The sequence below is a fragment of the Tachypleus tridentatus genome, chromosome 13 (genome assembly GCF_004210375.1).
Source record: "Tachypleus tridentatus isolate NWPU-2018 chromosome 13, ASM421037v1, whole genome shotgun sequence".
Taxonomy (NCBI): Eukaryota; Metazoa; Arthropoda; class Merostomata; order Xiphosura; family Limulidae; genus Tachypleus; species Tachypleus tridentatus.
Genome location: NC_134837.1, coordinates 112,071,083 through 112,085,756, shown reverse-complemented (window position 1 = coordinate 112,085,756; position 14,674 = coordinate 112,071,083). Strand labels below are relative to the sequence as shown.

The window sequence follows — 14,674 nt, the reverse complement described above, 5'->3', positions numbered from 1 at the left end:
CGATCAAGTTTTGGTGTGGATTTCTTTCAAATTGAACCACTAACCACCGAGCCAATCTTATTATTAGCAGGAAATGTTGAATAGTTATCTTCCCTGAAGTCTATCAGTTCAAAATTAGGAACAACTAAACCAAGTGACGTTTTCGCAAGTTTGCATAAATATCCAAAACAAAAAACTTTCTAACTTTGCTTTAGATTAAATAATCAAACTTCTTATGAAACTGATACCAGAACAAAATTTATATTCTTACACAAGGAGCTAACACTGTTAAACGAAGAAATTATTGGTGATTAAACTATGTTGGTGATATATATATGTATAAACTTTTCGCAACGATTTTTCAAAATAAATATTACATAACTGATGGTTGAGCGCATTATATGAAAACGATTTTGAGCATACAAATCAACAAGTCACTTGACATTCATAACCAATATAAGTTTGCCATGGAACAAAATGTATCAGAACTACATTTTGGTTATTATTTAGCATGGTATAGTTAGTTTTATGCCACTAAAGATTGATCGTTTTGGTTTGATTATTTGTTTATTTTTGATTCAGCACAAAGCTACACAATGGGCTATCTGTGGTCTGCCCAAATTTCTAGTGTTGGAAGTCCGCAAACCTTCCTCTGTGTCATTAGTAGGGAAGGAGGGGGCTTATCGCTCCAGTGAAGAGTATGCAAAAAGCATTTTCCGGCGTAAAATATTCTTACACTCGTCTTTAGTCGTGTTAGACAATCCATACCAGTCACACTGACCATGAAAACGTACTTCTGACATTCACCCCTATTTCGGACAAAAGTAGGCCTTCCAGGATGCTCTTTAAACTCTTTTACACAAAAGTGCAGTGACCTAAATATGTATGGATAAAAATAACTTGTACTATCCAAAAAGGAAAAAAATCAACACTAATGGTAAGAATTAGCTTTATGTTACGCCCCTGGTATATTGTATATTGTTACTATTAGGTCGGACTTCGTGATGTCGATACTGTTGTGATGTGTTCAGCACGTTAAGCAGCACGTGGAATAATAAAAGAAAAAGAGCTACGAAGCACCAAGGTCAGACATAACTGACCAGAAGTAAACAAGAAAATAATCAGTACCAGCAGCATACATCACTACTCTTACCCAAATACCGAAATTAACGTGCACTCCTATAACGTGTTCGCAGTTTCATCTTATTTATCTGCATGTCAAGAGCTCTTGCTAAACAGCCTCGCAAGCTATCCACAAAGGCCACGACCGGACTAAAGATGGCGTTGCTGTGTTAAAATAGGCTTACTTAGCACGTTAAGATACGCTTAAGATCGTGTTTTTCTGTGTTAAGCAGATACTTACACAATAAGTTGCCTGTGATGTGCCCACCGTGAGTATCTAAACACGATTTTCAGTGTTATAAGCCTTTGGACCCTCTGAGTAGATACGTTGTAGAAATAAGAATAGTGCTCTAATTAAGACCACACTGGCAGCCCAAGGCAGAAGAAAACACGTAATTCAACCATTGGCTATATCGACTGGACACAGTTCAGCTACTGGCTATGTTAACTGGAGAAGAATGGACTAGAACAAAGCTAAAAAACTTGCGATGTCAAATGAACACAGAATAGACTGGAATAAACCTAGAAACCTTTCTATGTCAACTGGAAACAGAATAGACTGGGATAAACCTAGAAAATCTGCTATGTCAATTGGACAAGAACAGACTGTGACAAAGATAGAAAACCTGCTATGTCAACTGGACACAGAATAGACTGGGATAAAGTTAGAAAACCTGCTATGTCAACTGGAGACAGAATGGACTGAGATAAAGCTAGAAAACCTGAAACTAGGGTAAAAACGTAGCCATAGTAGGTGAACGAAAGTAATAAAGAAATATTTCGTAATCAACACAGTAAAACCTTTATTAATTAAAACATAGATTTGGCCCAGAAGCAGACAACTTAGGGTAACCATTGGTTGAATTCACAATCAATTATTCCACCAATCAGAACGAGGAACAAACAACCAATCAAAGCACGTCCATCTCAGTCCACCAGTAGCTGTTCACTTCACAGTCAACTCTGCCAAACTAAAATATCTGTGAAAGAGTCAAAACTTTTCTTTGGCCATAGGGGCAGCATATAAGTAGGTGATAAGTTTTTATAGTGTAAGTCTAAACTCAAACATAAATGTACAGTTTTATTGAAAATTACTAAAAATATTTGGTTTAACTGAGATTTTTGCACCCTAATATTCTTTGATACATGCAATTTTTGTGAAATATAATGGTTTAAATGCCCCTTCCTGCGGACCGCTATAGGGGTTGCCGTCCTTCACACCTGTTTTCTTTCCAATCATCTCTGTTCGTGGCCAGGTCTTCAGTAATTTCTTTCTTTCCAACACTTTACCAGCTTCCTCTGTCTTCTCTTGTTGGCTAATAATACACACCTTATTACTAGTTTTTCTTTTCTTTTCCTAATCAATTCACTTCTCTGGTCGTTTCCTTGACTCCTATCATTTCTTTAATTTCCATATTCGTTCTCTGATGACTTAAAAAAACTTACATCTTTGTACCAGAAGTTTTAGAATATTCTAGATATGAGTCTATTTCTCTTTATACTGAGACGGAAATAAATATTTAGAATAGAAAATCGGTTGAAAACCACTGTGTTACGGCGAAGTCTAAAACAAAATGTGGAAATGTACCACAAAAAAACAAAAACAGGCTAACTTTAAATAAATGCTTTAAAGTTCACAATGTTACAGGCTGGGACGCCCATTGATCTTTTTTCTTTCTTTGTCGTTAATTATCAACAATCAAACTTGTTAACCCTAACCCCATCTGTAATGGTGCATGTTACATTTAAAACATGGAGGTATAATCCCTAAACATGGATAGTGAAGTACTAATGGCCGGTTGTTTTCCTTTTGAACAGCAGTTTAATATTAGGACCAACGTCAGGTAACCAGTGGATTTGTTATAAATAGAATATATGTACGTGGACATTATGGGGGTTCGGTAGATTTTTTTTAAAATTTTGCACAAAGCTACTCTGTGCCAGCCGTTCCTAATTTAGCACTGTACTACTCTTTTACCAACAAATGGTGGGATTGACCGTTACATAATGATGCCCCCACGGCTGAAAGGGTGAGCATGTTTGGTGCGACAGAGATTCGAACCCGCGACCCTCAGATTACGAGTCGAACGCCTTAACTCACCAGGCCATGCCAGGCTAGCATTTCTTTTCTTAATAAAAAATAATTTCTGTTATTATGTTTTGCATATACGATAAATATACTCCTTTTAGGGAGTACGTGATGTTATCTGTTTGACACGATATTGTGTTTCTAATGCATGTTTAAGATTGAATATATTTACTTATAAGTTTTCTCAATATCGCGATTCACTGATTTCCTAATAGTTGTTAAAGTTATTGGTGTTTCGGTTTCGTAACTGTTATGAACTACTTTCGGTTTCGTTACAATTGTGATTGTTTACCCTTCCACTTCTATATCCTTTTCTCTCTCTCTCACACACACCCCCTCTTTTTCAGCCAATAAATAATTTCCAAACAAGTATCGACCACTTTGACACCACGTGTCGGGTACATGCTTAAAAATCGAAATAGTCAACGTTCTCCGAGAAACAAGAAAGATCATTGAAATGAGTGCCTAACCCGCATTACTGTACATGTAAGTTACAGAACCTGAGTAAAGTGGTGTTGGTTACACCTTGTAAAGCATCAAGTAATTAGTAGAGATTCATCTGAAATTAGAGGCTTTGAGTAAGTAACTAAATATTTATATATCAGTTCATTTGTTTCACCTAAACTTGTATCAGATCCAATTATTTAAAAACTCAAACTTGAAATTTTCTGCAAACTATTGGACAAGTATTGTTCGATGTTTGATGTAATAAGATTAGATTCAGTAATCTAATTGATGAGGAAAGGGGGGCTGAATTTTTGTCGTTTGGCTACCGATGCTTTTGTAAGTGGACGTCTAATCGTATTATACATTCATGTGTTCACTGCGGACGCTAGACATTAAAATTTCGGAATGTCAAGTTTTTCTTCCATGCTCCCTTAGACCTAAAGAAAAGATGAAAAACAATATTTGTTTTCAGTTTTCGACTGAATATAAAAATATTTTTAATTTTATTTTAAAAGTAATTTTGACATGGGTTTAAAAAGGTAACTTAACCTGCCTTTCGAGTTCGCATAATTTACTTGAAATGATTACCAGAGTAAATTGTTATCTTCACTATTGAACCTTTACCATCTGCTTAGCATGATATCATTTATTGTCGTAATTCCTCGGAACATTCGGAAAACAACGGTATATGTCGTAACAATACTTAAACCAGCGTTTCTCAAACTGGGTACCGTGTCCAATATTTTATTAGAAAAAAATATGATTTGATATAAAAAAATGTATATTTATTTTTTCGTCAATTAAAACAATTAATTTTTGAATACGAATTTTTATGTATACAAAATCTTTTTTTTAAACATAAAACAGAAAACACTGATAGGTTTAGGAGTTCGCAAGCTACTACAGTTTGACTTGAACAAGAAACACAGTAAAGTGATGTTTACAAGACGTGACAAGCTTTGGAACGTGCACTGTGACAATATTCCTGAAGCCTAGCACGGCGAGTTGGTTAGAGCGCACGAATCCCCGTTACACCAGCCCAGTTTTTAGCTCTGTGAGCTCGCGCCACACATGCTCGCCCTTTCAGCCGTGGAAGCGTTATAAAGTGACGGTCAATCCCATATTCGTTGGTAAAAAAGCAGCTCAAGAGTTGGCGGTAAATGGTGATGACTAGTTGCCGTTCTCTAGTCTTACACTGCTAAATTAGGGACGGCTAGCACAGATAGCCCTCGTGTAGCTTTGCTCGGAATTCAAAACCAAACCTTTGCTGATATGTAAAAAATTTAAGCACGTGCCAGATATGTTCTCTACCTAAAAGTACGATCAAAATTAATAATAGATTGCTAACCTGCCACATATTATCCTTTTCAAAATAACAATTTCTTTACTTTATCACCGCATCATTCAAACGTTCGACCCGCCCCTAGGAGCCTCACTCGTGCTATTATATCTATAAAATGTAACAAGAAAAGAACCTGTCTGTGTGAGTGATCACCGTATACCCTAGAGACCTGAATCTTTACACGCATACTACGAGCATTCCAAGGGTCAGCACCTGGGTAATTTTTTTAAATTTGACTCAAATAATTTTTAGTCAGTTTTTGCTCCATAATTCTACTTCCTGAAAGTACCTTTTTTTTTTAATTCTCACTTACTGAATGAACAATATGTGTATGTTTTGTGTCAAATACTGTTAGAAAAGAAAAAAAAGTAAAAAAACTACCAAATTTGAGAAACAATGGAAATATTTTACCAAAAATAAAAAAAAAAAGTTTAATAGGGTGTGGGAAAAACATTTCTTATCCAATCAAAGGCAGACCTTCAGAACACTAGAAAAGGTCAAATTAATAAAGTTTGGGAAATGACATGAAACTTAACAATTAAAGAATACTGGTGCATGAAATACGTTTAAATATAAACATGGGACGTAAAATAGAAACATTAAAAAAGTTGAACAAGTGCAAGAAATAACTTGAAGAATGAAATTTCCTTGAATTATTGTGAGTGGATTTAGAGAAAGAAGAGATGAGAGATAAAGAGAAAAGGAAATTAGAGGTATACTTTGTGGAGGTTGTTTCGATTTTTTGTTGTTGTTGTTGTTAGTCGGGACCCCTTTGTTTAGGCATGAGGTTTTTGGCATGGTTTTACTTTTGTTTTGTTGTATGAAGATCCTTCATTATGTAACACCTGCTTCAGTATGGTTAGTTATTTTCTTGTATGTTCACACTAGGCGAAGACATTCCAGTCGGTTTGTAGCACCTTTCCTTAGTAGATTAACAATCTGTGATAGACTTTTAGGATTGTAGGACTATTGGATGTAAATAGTCAATAAATCTACGCTGTGGTTATAACTTTAACACCGAATTTATCATTAGTACTATTGTTAGTGATACGAATCTCAGGGTTAAACGATTTTTTGTTACCAGAAGGTGAACCTACAGGATTGTTCCATTTCTATGTTTGACTTTTTGAAAATACTTTACTTTTCGGGAAAAAACCTGTCTCTTATGTAAGATATTTCCTGATCGTAAAATTGTAGCACAAATGATTAGCGAATTAGTTCGATATTGGGGGCTCCTGATAAAGTTAAAAGACCGAAATATTGAGGTAATCTTACTATACTGGAGTATATGTAGTTATTTATGTGTGTGACCGAAGTAACAAATACAGTATTGTGACGCAAACCAAAGTCCATAACATTATTTCGTACTCTGGGTAATCAAGATTCAGACAATGTGAATAATAACTGTAACATGTGTAATGACAACATGATTATCACAGAACACAGCTTTAAATAAAGTATTATTTTCACGACACGAACACAACATTCACTAGTACTGTACGTGATGGTTTAATTATATCTTTAGTGATGTGATTTTTAAATGCAGTACTAAAAATCGTATCTTTTCAACAAAGGGTACCACGTTTAATATACAAAAACTTTGCAGTTTATATCAGTTTATGTTAGTGATGCATAAACACTACGATTAGCAATTACCATCGTAAATAGCCGGCAGTAGGGCGACGTTTGTGTTAGTAATGATAAAATCTGAAGATAGAGGTCGTTACTTTATTACCTTAACAGAAATATCACATAATACACTCCAGATTGCATTAAAGAAACTTGTATGTAGCAAATATTAAACTATACCAGAGTTGTGTTAACAATGAAACATATCTCTAAGTGTTAGGTTTTAGTTTTATAGATAATAAATACACTTATTTAAATATTCCTTTATTTATGTGAAACTCGAATCGAAAGCATGTTCATCTACATTAACAAGGCGCATACACACATGGTTTCAGTAACAGTTAGTGCAACAAACAAAAATACTGGAAGAAAAACAAGATCCACTACACTGTTAAGGTTTGAATGTGTATCATAAGTAATTATACTTGTCATAAGACATTTGTGTTTAAACCTGTTGTGTTTTTAGCAATGCTTTCATTATTTAGTTCCTTGAGAATTTTCAAGAATTATGATATATAATAATAATGTTCCAAGCAGTTGTAGACATGGTTAATATTTATTCCTGGCTATCAAGACATAACTCACATTATCTTTCTGAATAAATAAATGTTGCTTTTGCTTATCAAACTTGTTATCCATCGATGTAACATATATTAAAAGTTTAAAATGTAATAATTAAAGTAATATTAACTAAATATGCCAGTTTCAATGTACACCTTTTTCTACTTTCATTCGAATGCTGTGAACAATTAATTAAGTGTTTTAAACGTAAAGCTACACAATGGACTGTTTGTACTCTGTCCATCAAGGATATTGAAACCTCGAATTTTTGGCGTCGTAAGCCTCGGGAGGGGATTGAACAGTTTATGATATTATTTCATTTCAAGTTACAGCTTTACGTTTACAGAATGATTTTAATACAGGTGCGAATTTCGATAACAAAAAAAAAATTCTTTTTGCTAATGCTGAGACAATAGCTATGATTTTCTCAGTTATATTACATTTAGTTACATACTACCAGAAAAATCCTTATCTCATGTTATATACATATATATCGGTGAAAGTGAAAGAATGGATGCTCAAATTAATTTAATGGGACATCAAAAGTTGTTAGATGAAAGTAATTAGATACGAGTTGTATGATATATATATAAGGTGTTCGGAAAGTCACTGTGCACTTATATATTTATTAACGGACATGTTTCAATATAGAATACAGGAGGTAAATATGAATGACAATTATTAACTATGTTGAGAGTGACCCCTGTTGGCATCATTACAGGCCTGGATCCTTCTTATTTTGTTTCTAAACACCGCTATCAGTTGCTGGCTTGAGATATACTGAATAAAATATGATTACAAAACTGCACAGTGACTTTCCGAACACCCTGTATTATAACTATAATTTTTTGACCCAAAACAAAACACATTAAAATTAAACAAAATACGCTGCATTTTTTAAACAAGATCCTAGGGTACAAGCTACTACATAGGATTATAAAGTGTATCCTAGGTTTTGGAGGTGACATTACGGTGGGGATACACCGCCCATCAGTCTTAACCTTTAATTCGCTAGTCTCACATAAGATTAATATAAGGCATGATAACTTAAAGCTCTGTTAGAACATTTTGTGTAACAATGTTTCATATATTCAGTTCATTACAATATTCAAATGGACTATTTACTATTATCCAGTTTGGGTAATTTTAAAGTTCCCACCATCTCATTATACTAAAGGCCAGGCCCATATAAAGGTTATCACGTTTGACCAGTGTTATTATTGATATTTAAATATTTTCTGTCCCACATTTTCTTTCTTATTTTTGATGTATGCTGTGCCCACTGCGGGAAATCTAACCTTGGATTTTAACATTATTCCACATTTGTAAATTCATGTAAGGTTCCTTTTTTATGTGTATGCGAGAGTTAAAATGCATGTACGTAATAAATATGTATTCTTATACATGAAGTCTTCACACAAACTCCTTATCGTCTTGTGTTTTATACTTATGTAGATCGTATGAAATATTCAAACAGTATGTGTTCAGTTGTTTCATATTTGTTTTATCTAATGCAAGTTGGTGTTGCAGTATGTAATTATAGTGTCTGTTCTGTGATGTACATCACGACGTTTCTTCTTGTTGTTCTTCTAATTATATCGAACCTTTTTTATTGAACACCAGTCATTTTTATTTTACCAATTTTATTTTCGTGCTTCAAGTTTTCCGACACGTACCAGATTATCTCCTGATGACTCATAGAACCTTTCTCGCCAGCAGAGGGCCTGAATGTCGAAGAAGAAAACTTATAATTATTTGAATCGTGCAGTACTGATTGGTGTAAATTTGTTCTAAGGCAACAGAAATAATAAAAACAATATTTGACTTGTGTTTTATCTGGTACGTAGCCAAAATATTGTCACACTTTGTATCTTTCTTTTATTTTAAATGTTTCTAACTTCTAATTTCCAATTTGTCAAGTTCAGTCCAACTACATTCTGTTGCAGACTTTCGAACTTTTACAGGATCATTGTGTGCAAAGATAAAGTTGTGGAAGAATCCACATTTTATTTATTGGTAGTTAGGGTTAGTTACGTTTATGTTTAGCCTAATTCATAATGTAGCCAAAGCTGTGGAAGAGTCTTATGCCAGGTCATTCCCATAGAGCCGTCCCCCATTGGCTCAGCAGTATGTCTGCGGACTTACGACGCTAAAAACCGGGTTTCGATACCCGTGGTGAGCAGAGCACAGATAGTTCATTGTGTAGCTTTGTACTTAATTCAAAACAACACCAACAACAACACCCGTAGATCCAAGTGTAACTGCGTTATAACCTAAGTACTAATTGTGTCGACTTTTTTGTTTATTTTATTGAATTTCACCCAACCCTACTGGACAGCTGTATGCGCTAGCCATCCTGAATTTAGAAGAGGCAGACTAGAGAGAGAGAGACGGTACCAAGTGAACACAACCCACCATCAAATATTGGGTTACTCTTTGACCAATGAATAGTGGACCTAACCGTCACATTATAACGCTCCCACGTATCAAAGAGCGAGCATGTTTGATGACGGGATTCGAACCCATGACCCGCAGATTGCAAATCGAACGCCGAGTGTTTGTGTTGGTTCATTTGGTTATACCATTAGATTTTTAAAACCGCTTTAATGGCCACGATAATTTTTCGTTTGTTTGTTGTTAAGGTAGGCCGTATTTTTTGTTCAGCTTTAGGCATGATGGTGGGTGAAAAGTTAGGCGAATTATTGAATGGATATTTGCTGTAACATTCTTATCAATGTTGCAAGTGATGGTGGGTGAAAAGTTAGGCGGATTATTGAATGGATATTTGCTGTAACATTCTTGTCAATGTTGCAAGTGCAGCTAAGACTGTCCCCAATCGAGATTTAATTCCTTCAAGTCGCACGTTAAATCAATTTCTGGCCACACCCAAGATGTTTTTGATTAGATATTAGCCAACTCTTGAGCTACTCTTTTACCAACGAATAGTGGGATTTACCGTAATATTATAACGCCCCCACGGCTGAAAGGGCGAGCATGTTTGGTGCGACCAGGATTCGAACTCGTGACCCTCGGATTACGAGTCGAACGCCTTAACACGCTTGGCCATGCCGGGCCGATTTTGTCTGAAGGCGTTCGCAAAACGTTTCGTTAAATATGAGCAGTTGTTGAATACATTTGTATATGTGGCTAATATTTATACCAAATGGGAATCCTAATTGTAAATTGTATAGATCTATCAATGTAACAAATTAAAAAAAAAAACAGTTTATAAAAAATATGTGTATTTTTCTATCAAAGTTTCTTTTGTTCCAGCGCAAAGAGAGGGATAAAAGAAAAATAAATTCTAACAAAATCAGATATTTTATATCTTATGTATTTCTAATGGATTGCTTTGTTATGGGAAATAAGAATCCAGTGGAGCACATCCACTAAAAATACACTGCTAGCCAAAATCTTAAGGCCAATGAACATAAAGAAAAAAATATAAATTTGCGTTGTTAGACTAAACCATTTACTTTAGTAGAGCTTCGAAAGATGAAAATAAGAAAAGGGAAAATAAAAAACTTTTTTAGCATTTAATAGGGAAATTGTGAACACTATGAAATTGGCCTAAATACTAGCTGGTCAAAAGTTTAAGACCATATTGAAACAAAGCGTTAATCGGTAAACACGTAACGAAATTTAGTCATTTGTGTTCAAACATTAGCGTTGTCAACATCTCCCACTGACATCTCCTGCGTTACATTGGATGAAAACATGGCAGAGGCTAAAACGTTGAGAGAGTTTGAACGTGGCAGAATTGTCGAACTGCAAAAGCAAGGTCTCCCTCAACGTGCTATCGCTGGTGAGATTGGGCTTAGTAAGACTGCTGTTGCAAATTTCTTAAAAGACTCTGAAGGATACCGAACGAGAATTTAACGTGGTCGGCCCAAGAAAATTTCGCCGGCGTTGAGCAGAAGGATTCGACGGATTGTCCGGCAAAACACCAGCCGATCGTCAAACCAAATTAAGGCCCTTACCAATGCAAAATGCAACTAAAGAACGATAAGACGGCATCTACGAGAAAAAGGCTTTAAAGACCGTAAACGTCTTCAAAGGCCGCCTCCTTTCACACCATAAAACAGCTCAGTTAAACTTTGTTGAGAAGCATCACACATGGAACGTAGAAAAGTGGATGAAGGTTTTGTTCTCTGATGAGAAACAATTCAACTTGGATGGTTCATATGGTTTCCAACGTTACTGGCACGATAAGGATATCCTGCCGGAGACATTTTTTACATGACGCAGTGGAGGAGGTTCCATCATGATCTGGGGTGCTTTCGCTCATGGAACAATGGAGCTTCAGGTTATACAGGGATGTCAAACAGCAGCTGGCTACATTGGCATATTGGAGAGAGCACCCTTATTGATTGAAGGCCTTCACTTGTGTGGAAATGATTGGATCTTTCAGCAGGACAACGCTGCAATCCACAATGCCAGCAGGACAAAGGACTTTTTCATTGCGAATAACGTGATTTTTTGGTCCATCCAGCGTGTTCGCCCGAACTAAACCCCACTGAAAGTGGTGTGGTCGTGAACTTTTGACCAGCTAGTATTTAGGCTACTTTTATAGTGTTCACATTTTCCCTGTGAAATGCTAAAAGGTTTTTTATTTTTATTTTCCCTTTTCTTATTTTCATCTTTCGAAGCTCCACTCAAATAAGTGGTTGAGTCTAACAACGCAAAATGCATATTTTTGTTTATCTTCATTGGCCTTAAGATTTTGGCCAGCAGTGTATATGATTGTTTGGATTCTTACAGTTAAAGCTCCAGAAAGTGGAAAATTGCCAAACTATCATTGCTGTTAATAACACTCATTGTGACTTGTACGTTGTTGCGGCAACACAACACATTATTGTATGCTTTGGTTTTGGTTCACTGTGTTTCATTTGTCCAGTGTCTTTCTTTGTTTCAAATTTAGGCGAGGTTAAGAGAGTTATGATTTTTGATACACAATTTTATGTGTGTGTGTGTGTGACGAAACTTTTGTTGGTCTGCTGTTCCAACCAAATTTAAGGTGTTATTGTAAGCTGTGTATATTTTTAAAGTTTTAATTTAGATGTTAGCTAGAGGAAGGGTGGCATTAAGATAAATAGAAAAACTGCAACTACTATCTTAAAATGGATAAATTAACTATAAAAATGAATTAGTCCGTTAATTTAGTGATTTTAGAATTCAGTAAAGCGTTTAGTGAAAAAACGAGTAGGATGTTGACCAAGTAGAGTTATTTAGTAAGAAATAGTGATCTCGTAATTAGTCAGCATTTGTTATCGACAGACAAATTCTGTTCAACATTGTTACTTCATTATTCCTATAATAATTTCAGAGTTTGTGTTGAAAAGTTTGTTTCTGAACTTAGGCCTTCAACTAGCGTTAGAATAAACAAAGAAATAAATTAATTCGTCATCGTTACGTGTACTGGTCTTCACATTGTTTTCACCAAATAAACCACCTAAGACAGCATATATTCTAACAATATTTTTCTTCAACCTTCTTTAATAAAGAGAGCACACAGTGAAGCGAATTCATGAGGTAGGTCCTTTCAAACACAAACTAGTAAATACAAAAGTAAAATTTGTTTTAGATGGAAAAGAAAGGCCTGCTTGGTACTAATGAATACGAAAACATTTTGTTTTACTTATTTTGCTGTTTTCTATACTATCATCAAAATTTATACCTATAACTAATAATAGAAACACACGTGTGATGTCGAAAGTAAATGCATTTAATCTTATCCATTACTTGAATAATCCAGTAATATTTCAACTGTAAACCTACTAGCATAGTTTAGATATGATTACTAGCCTTTCTGCGTATTCGTTGGTTAAGCGCTATTACAACAACATTAAAATAAACTTCTAATATACACGAATAAGTGTATTGATGTTTTTAGTCTATTAGTAACTATTTTTTGCTAACGCTAGGTGCACTGTCGAAGGCACCAACTGGTTAGCAAATAAGAATTCTATTTAACAAATTTCTGATTCACGTTGTTTGGTATTATTTGGTACACTGAGCATCATAGTATTCTTTACCAGCCTTTCTAAATATATTTGCACAACTATATTCACTACAATCAAGTCCTATGATTTCACATCTATTAGTTTATCAGTTGTACGAATCTCAGAAGCGTTGCAAGACTATTTGAACCGAAAGAACTTGTTAATTACTGAGGCCTAATTTGGATATGATTAGGTAAGTGAAACAAAATTGATAAAATTGCATTTATAACCAGAATTTTGGGCTAGTTTCTAGGTATTTATGCACAAGAACTTGTAGTTATATACTAATAGCACTAGCAGTAAAAATACAACGGATGAATACCACAGTTTATTATAGGATTATAATGTAGGCCTAGCAAAACTAAGCACTAGGCCTATTAATGTATACTAGTAGCATTACTGATACTACTGCTCTGATTAAGCGCAATTTGGTTTTTGCAAAGATATTTTTGCTTTTTTTTATATCTAGGCAAACGAAAAATAATGCAGTATTCGTTTGTTTGAATTTCGCGCATTGACTTCACTCTAACACTATCGTTTGTCAATGACAGTCTTAAGACATGATAATTTTAGTGTGACTTGCGGAAAATTCATACTACACACTTAAATATTTCATCTTCTCTCCTGTTCAGGGTTCATAAAACATCTGCTTTAAAAACGTTGTTTATAGACCATCCTGTACACTGTATAAACAAAATTGTAGTGTAGTCCTAAACGAATTAGGGCCACAAATATTAATCTTTCACTTTAGGTTTGTCACAGCAGTAAAAAACGTATCTTTAGTATCTCTTTTTCACCAAAAATATAGTTTCAAACACTTTTAACTGTGTTAAAAAATTAACTGAAATTATCTTTATCAGTTAATGAAAAACAAACCCTAACGTATGGATTCACATGACCTATCTCAATAAAATCAAATTTTTCTGGTGAATACTCTTTCTAGCGAGCTATTTGTTAATTTTTTTACGAACAGCGGTCTCGTTGGTGAAGTACTTGGCGGAAACTGCTATCACTTCAAATTAATCCAAACCTCTGTATACAGCTATGGCACAACTAAGTAAACCAAAAAAGTAAACACAATCTACTGTGTAACAGCACTGTTAAGAAACGACAATTATCACTCTTTTTTTGCACGTGTTTTCCGATAAACTTTTCAGTAATTTTATTACTTTCCGTTGCATTGTCAGCGGTTGCAATCTGGTAAGTCAATACTGAGCCCAGATAGTACCTCAACAAATATCTTGGGTCCATGTCGACAATGAAGTCCAAGTAACTGGTTAATGAATTGAAACCTCTCTTCCGCGAATTCTGCTACAATGTTGTTAAAGAAATATACCTTAAAATTTTGATGTGGATCAAAGATAGATTCACATACTTTTTGTACAAAAACTCTTTTCACTTCGTGAACGAATATAATCTTCCCTTACGTCCGCCACTGTCTATGCAAAGTCCTCTTCGATGAAGGATAATTTTGTATTCTCTCTTAACTATAGAGTAGCTCGA

The 14,674-nt window shown here is 34.8% G+C and overlaps 1 protein-coding gene and 1 long non-coding RNA gene across 5 annotated transcripts in view; one reads left to right on the top strand and one right to left on the bottom strand.

The window, feature by feature from the left end:
• The window catches only part of LOC143239875 (uncharacterized), a 50,422-nt gene that overhangs the window by 25,457 nt on the left and 10,291 nt on the right, over positions 1–14,674 (bottom strand). The window contains exon 3 of one of the 2 annotated variants that reach the window (XR_013021419.1): positions 3,770–4,074. The exons of the other annotated variant lie outside the window; for it this stretch is intronic. This is a non-coding gene — a long non-coding RNA (uncharacterized LOC143239875). Of the gene's footprint in view, positions 1–3,769; positions 4,075–14,674 lie in introns of those variants that run through there. 2 annotated transcript variants of the gene reach the window in all.
• The window catches only part of LOC143239872 (ceramide phosphoethanolamine synthase-like), a 62,707-nt gene continuing 51,643 nt past the window's right edge, over positions 3,611–14,674 (top strand). The window contains exon 1 of one of the 3 annotated variants that reach the window (XM_076481477.1): positions 3,611–3,768. The gene's annotated coding sequence lies outside the window, so the exon portion shown is untranslated. Of the gene's footprint in view, positions 3,769–13,083; positions 13,365–14,674 lie in introns of those variants that run through there. The other 2 variants (XM_076481469.1, XM_076481475.1) reach the window with 2 other exon arrangements.